This window comes from Spermophilus citellus (assembly GCF_964194105.1).
Source record: "Spermophilus citellus genome assembly, chromosome: 18".
Classification (NCBI taxonomy): domain Eukaryota; kingdom Metazoa; phylum Chordata; class Mammalia; order Rodentia; family Sciuridae; genus Spermophilus; species Spermophilus citellus.
Window position 1 is genome coordinate 6,886,337 of NC_138200.1, and position 7,414 is coordinate 6,893,750.

Genomic DNA, 7,414 nt, shown 5'->3' on the forward strand with positions numbered 1-7,414 from the left:
TTTGTTTTTTTGTTAGTTTTAGTTACGTTGCCCCAGGCGCTGGAATTGCTGGGATTACACGTATGTCACCGCACTGGGTTAGATACGGAGTTTTCAACAGTGTGAGTCCCGGATTCACAAAGTTCAGTGTAGGCAAGTGGATGTGAAGCCAAGAGATAAAATTGGTATACATGATAAGAGCATGTGCCAAGGACGACGACTGATCCAATTCTGCACCTCTGAGACCCAAGTGTATATTTTAAAGAGTTAAATACATTGAAAGATGAAGGCTGGGGATACAGCTCAGTTGGTAGAGTGCTTGCCTCGCAGGCACAAGGCCCTGGGTTCAATCCCCAGCTCCACCAAAAAAAAAAAAAAAAAAAAAAAAAAATTGAAAGATGAAGTGTTTTCCTGGATAGATAATATAAATGTTGTTGTTGGTTCTTCACCAATCACATTGTGGTTTTAATGCAAATTCAATCAAAATTGAAAAGGATTTGGCACAGGTTATTCTAAAGATGGTTTAAAGAAATAAATAAATCGGGCTGGGGTTGTGGCTCAGCTGTAGAGTGCTCGCCTAGCACTTCGAGGCCCTGGATTTGATCTTCATTGCCACATAAAAATACATAAATAAAATAATATATATATATATATGAAATAAATAGTTGAGTGAAACAAAGTGTTTTTTATTTTTGTCAATTAATTTTTTTTATTCTTATTAGGTAGACATGACAGTAGAATGTATTTTGTCATATATGTATATATAGACTATAACTTCTCATTCTTCTGGTTGTACATGATCAAAGCTCTTATAGAATAAAGAATCGTATTCTATAGAATAGAAATAACAGGATCTACAGCCAAGATATTAATATATTATAAGGAAACACTAATCGGTGTGGTCTTGGAGGAAGAGTAGAAATAGAATCAACACTTCATGTATAACAGTATTTGACAAATATGTCATCATAAAGCAACTAAGGACATGAAATTATTCAAAATACTGTTGGGTTACTGGTTAAAACATATAAAACGTAAAGACCACTATCATATATCACCCTAAAATAATCTCCCACTCAATTTGAGAAAACCAGGAGGGTTGGGGCGCTCACTACCGCCCCCCCTGGAGGCCGCGGGAAAACCCTCACGCCCCGCGCAGGGAGAGGCCCGCTGCAGCGGCGGTTGTGACAGCGGTGACTGCTGCAGCCTGGCCCGGGGCAGGGGCTGCAGGGACGCGTGGCTCTGGTGAGGACGGTGGCCGACCAGGCGAGAGGCCACCTCACTGGGGCGTGCACAGCCCGGGGCCGCCGGCGGGAGGCCTCCAGCCACTGCAGGCGCAGGCGCTGGTGGTCGCTACAGCTGTCCTCAGACAGGAAGGCGGCACCTGCTGGGCTCAGGGCCCGCTGCCAGCCCCGTGGGATCACCCCGCTGAGGCTCCTATTATGGCTGCCTGAGCCGCAGAGGCCGAGGCACTCGGCCTGGGGAGGACCCCACTGCCCCTCCAGGACCGACGCCCAGAGCATCCCCCAGCACCGGACAGCTAGGATCCTGGCCCAGAAGCCATCCCCACCCCGTGCACCCGACCCGGTCAGCAGGCCTGCAAGGCTACATGGCTATGGCCCTGGATGGATGCCATCTGCCAAAACAACCAGTGTCTAATAAAGACATAGAACAGTGGGGGAAACCAAACCTCCATCAGGGTAGGGCCCCTTCTATTCTATCTCACCCCTTCTTTTAATTCTTTAGGGTATATACCCAGATGTGGAATTTCTGGGTCATCTGCTAACTCTATATTTAATTTTTCCTCAAGAAATTAAATATTGCCAGGGGAGGTGGCATATTTCCATAATCTCAGGAGCTCCAGAGGCTGAGGCAGGAGGATCACAAGATTGAGGCCCAGGCTGGGGTTGTGGCTCAGCTGTAGAGCGCTGGCCTACCACATGCAAGGCCCTGGATTCAGTCCTCAGCACCACATAAAAAATAAATAAAACAAAGGTATTGTGTTCAACTACAACTAAAAAGTAAATATTAAAAAAAAAAAAAAAAAGGGGCTGGGAATGTGGCTCAGGCGGTAGCGTGCTCGTCTGGCATGCGTGGGGCCTGGGTTCAATCCTCACCACCACATACCAACAAAATGTTGTGTCTGCCGAGAACTAAAAAAATAAAATAAATATTAAAAATTCTCTCTCTCTCTCTCTCTCCTCTCTCACTCTCTCTTAAAAAAAAAAAAAAGATTTAGGCCCACCTCAGCAATTTAGCAAGGCCCTAAGAAACTTAGTGAGATTCTGAGCAACTTAGTGAGACCCTGTCTCGAAATAAACAATAAAAAGGGCTGGGGCTGATCCAGTGACACATGACTGCAATCCCAGCGGCTCTGGAAGCTGAAGCAGGAGGATCTCAAGTCAACCTCAGCAACTTAGTGAGGCCTTGTCTCAAAACAACAACAACAAAAAAGAGCAGGGGTAGTGGCACACACCTATAATCCCAGTGGTTCAGGAGGCTGAGGCTTCAAGGTCAAAGCCAGCCTAAGCAACTTAAATAAAATATATTTTTAAAAAAGGCGGGGAGACTGGGATTGTGATTCAGTGGTTAAGTGCTCCTGAGTTCAATTCCCAGTACCCAAACAAAAAACATAGAAAAGGGCTAGGGATGTGACTCAGTGGTTGAGTGCCCCTGGGTTCAATCTCCATGTACATAATAATAATAATAATAATAATAATAATAATAATAATATTTTCAACATTGGCTGCACCATTTGACATCCCCACAGCAGTGCCCCAGACTGGCACTTTCCCTGGGTCCTGGCCAACACCTGTTATTTCTGGTGATTTGCTGGTGGTGGTTTTATAGTAGTCTCCCTAATAGGTGGGTTTTGATTTGTATTTCCCTAATGATTCATGATGTGGAAGACTTTTTCATGTGCTGGTCAGCAAGTTGTAGATCTTTGGAGAAATGTCTAAAAGTTCCTTGTTCATTTTTTAACTGGTTGTGCATTTTGCTAAGTTGTAGAAGTTCTTTTTATATTCTGGATACTAATCCATTACCAGAGCTATAATTTGTGGATCTTTTCTCCCCTTGACATGTTGTCTTTTTACTCTGATGTCCCTTGATGAACAGAGGTGTCAAATTTTGATGTGGTCTAATTTATCTTTTTTCTTCTGTTGCCTGTGCTTTTGGTATAATATGAAAAGAAATCCTTGCCAACTCAAATGTCATGAAGCTTTTCCCATATGTTTTGCTTTACGAGTTTTATAGTTTTAACTCTTACATTTACATAATTGGATCCATTTTGAGTTAATTTTGATGTAAGAGTCCAGTTTTGTTCTTTTACACAAAGATATCCAGTTTTCCCAATGCCATTTATTGAAATGACTGTCCCTCTCCATTGAACTGCCTTGCACCCTTGTCGAAAATTATTTTGTCTCATGGGGCTGGGCTGTGGTTCAGTGGTAGAGTGCTTTCCTTGCATGTGTGAGGCTCTGGATTCAATCCTTAGCACTACGTAAAAATAAACAAATAAAATAAAGGCATTCTGTCCATCTACAACTATCAAAAAAAATTAGACAGGAGGATCCCTTGTTCAAGGCCAGCCTGGGCAGCTTAGTGAGACCCTGTCACAAGATGAAAAAGGGCTGGGGATGTGGCTCAGTGGTAGAGCGCCCTGGGTTCAACTCCCAGTAGCAAAAAAGAAAAAAAGTCACTACTCAGGTCACCACCAAGGAGCACTGTTCTTCCTGCCTGGGCACAGGCGTCTCCAAGTGCATTCTATACTTAGAAATACTCCTCCAACTCATTTTTGGAAGACTTCCCACTTTGAGTGGCACCCAGACCAGGTGTACACTTCAGCATAAGCATCTTTGCCAATTGGGTCACGCAACCCAGCACACCCACGTGAGACTAGAACTGCCTATGGATCTGCAGATACAGCACGTGGAGAGTTTATGCCAAGGAGTCTCCTGAGAGGAGCATCACAGTGTAGACCCAAGAAAAGCATCACAGTGTAGACCCCTGAGAGGAGAGTCACAGTGTAGACCCCTGAGAGGAGAATCACAGTGTAGACCCCAGGATTCCAAAGCAAAGCCATGCACCATTCCAAAAGAACTCCTGGCAGGGGGTTGAGAAGAAGCTTCCAAACACAGGCCATCCTGAGACCTGCTGGCACTGTCCATGGTGAGCTCAGTATTTAGAACAGGAGGACCCAACAGGGATTCTTCAAACGGTGGGTCCCTGCTGGGCACAGGGGCACGGTAATCCCTACGACTTGGGAGACTGAGGCAGGAGGCTCACAGGTGGTTTTGTTTTGTTGTTCTGGGGATTGAACCTTGAGCTACACCCCTGAGCTACACCCTGAATCCTCTTTATTTTTTATTTCACACGAGGATCCTTGTGGGTGAAAGAGGAAGGTAGGAATCAGTCAGAGAAAGATGTGACCCTGGAAAAAAGGCGCAGAGATGCCCTGGATCCAGTTTTGAAGATGGAGGGAGGGGCCACGGGCCTAGGAAGGTGCCAGCTCTAGAAGCTGGGGAAGGCCAGGAGAGGGATCTCCAGATTGCCCAGAAGGATCGCCAGTGCTGACACCTTGATTTCAGCCCAGTGAGGCCCGTGTTGGCTTCTGACCTCCAGAACTGTCAGGTAAATCAGTGCTATTTAAGCCGCTAGATCTGTGGCAGCGGGCCGCCAAGCTGACCCCCTCACCGCCGGGCCCTCTGCAAGCACAGCCGCAGCATTTCGTTGTATCCAGAAATACTTCAGCATGCATTTCTTGAGAAAGGTTCTTTTTAACATAACCACAAAGCCATTTATCATGCACAGAGAATTAACATAATTCCTTAATATCAGATACTCGGTCAGGTCGGAACTTTTTTTTTTTAATTACATTTTTTTTACATTAATGGATGTTTATGAAATGAATACATGAACAAATGGTCTTTTGTCTTATTTCTGCAAGTCTTGTGATTCTCCAATCTGTCGGGTTAGTCACAAGAAGCCCTAAGTACATTTTTAAAATAACATTTTAAACCATGTTTTTCATGTTGAAATAGCTTTTGACTTATAGAAGATTGTGCAAGTAGTACAGTGGTTTTGGGTATCGTGATGTAATCCTGCGGTCTCATCACAGCAACACATGTAAGGACTCTAGTTGGGGACATATACGATAGGGGAGATGGTGAGTTGGGGGGACAGGGGGTCCATGGGAACTCCCTGTACTTGCTGCTCCATTTTTCTGGAAACTTAAAACTACTCTAAAAAAATAAAGCCAAGGGGCTGGAGTTGTGGCTCAGTGGTAGAGTGCTTGCCTTACACGTGTGAAGCACTGGGTTCGATCCTCAGCACCACATAAAAATAAAAAAATAAAGGTATTGTGTTCACCTACAACTAAAAATATATATAAAATAACAACAATTAGGGCTGGGGATGTGGCTCAAGCGGTAGCGAGCTCGCCTGGCATGCGTGCGGCCCGGGTTCGATCCTCAGCACCACATACCAACAAAGATGTTGTGTCCGCCGAGAACTAAAAAAATAAATAAATATTAAAAATTCTCTCTCTCTCTCTCCTCTCTCACTCTCTCTTAAAAAAAATTAAAAAAAAATAACAACAATTATATATGGGAGTGTGTGTGTATATCTGAGCCAGGAACAGTAGCACATGCCTGCAATCCCAGTGACTCGGGAGGCTGAGGCTGTTCATGGCCAGTCTGGGCCATTTAGCAAGGCCCTGTTTAAAAAAATAAATAAATAAAAATACAATAATAAAGTCTGGGACTGGGGATGCAGCTCAGTGGTACAGCACTTACTTAGCATGAAAGAGGCCCTGATTCTATAATTAGCACCAAAAACAACAAGAAGTCTATTTTTTCAAAGCGGTGCCCAGGGTTCTGGTACAGCCTTCTCCAGCTGCTGCTGCTAACTTCTTGCCTAATCATAGGCCCTGCTCACCCTCAGTAGGGGTGCCACAACAAAGTGTCTGAACAGCATGGCTGAAAGGAGAGGAAGACCTCCGTCTCACAGTTCTGGAGACTGCAAGGGTTGGCAATCCAGGAGGGACCCCCTGCCTCTCCCAGCTTCTGCTGTCTGCGGGAGCCTTGGCTGGACTTCACTGATCCTTCCTCTTCCAGGAATACCAGCCATCTTGGGAGAGAGGCCCCACCTCATCCCATGTGAACACGTTCTAATAATATCTACTATGACCTTATTTTCAAATAAGACCCCACCCTGAGGTGTAGGGCATTAGTCAACATATCTTTCAGAGGGACACAATTTGACCCATATTTGCCCCTGAAGGTGGCCGCACCTTTATCCCTGGACCTGTGAGTTATCATGCCTTGCGGTTAAGGAGACTTTGCAGATGGGATTGAGACCTTGAGTTGGGGAAATTATCCTGCTGGCCCAGTCTAGTCCCCTAATTCTGTAAAATCGAGAGGGATGTAGCAGAGAAGAGAGGGGGGGTCGGGTAAGGCCATGACCTGCTGTTGCCGGTGCCCAGCACTGACCAGAGGAGCCAGCTGAGCCCTGCTGTACCTGAACTCCTGACCCGTGAGATGATAAATTTGTGTTTTATGCCAAGTTTGTGGTAATTCATTATGACAGCAAGAGATTAGCATTAAAGAAGCAGGCAGTCATTAGCCTGTGGCTGTGTGACAAAGGGCCCTGGTGCTTTGCTGGCAGTCTTACTGGAAGTCACCTAGAGTGGACTTGACCACCCGCAGTTCCTTGTGGAAGACACTTTGGCTGAGAGCCCACAAGGACAATCTGTCACCTCACTCTGCCAGGATGGAGTCTACACAGGGATCGACAACCAATCCCCCTGACCATGGCCTATTGGTCGGAAGCAAGTTATGGGTCCTACCACTCTCAAAGCAACTGATTATACAAAGGTGTGGACACTAAGAGTGTGAGGTCATTGGAGGGTCACCTCAGATATGGGTCTGGAAATGGGGTTTGGAATTGGAATGGGTTGAAGGGTATAGAGTTGAGGCTGAGGTGTTTGGAATTTGTCTTAGTTCTCTATTGCTGTATAAAGAAAATGTTACCTCAGAATATGGCGGCTTCAGACAACAAACATTTATCATCTCACATAGCTTCTGAGAGTCAGGAAACTTAGAAGTGGCTTGGCTGGGTGGTTTTGGCTCAGGGTCCCTCATGAAGTTACAGTGAAGACGTCAGCTGGGCTGCAGTCATCTGAGAGCTGATGACCGGGGCTGGAGGATCTGCTTCCAAGATGGCACCCTCAGTGCTTCCGCACAGGCTGTTGACAGGAGGCCTCGCCACAGGGGCCTCTCAGGTAGGTTGATTGTCTTCATGTCTGTCTCCCCCCAAAGAGATTCAGAAATGGGGCAAGAAGAAAACCACAGTGTTTCTTTTGACCTAGTCACTTCTACCACATGCCTTTAGCTAGAAAGTCATTAAGCCCAGCCCATACTCAAGGGAGGGAGAT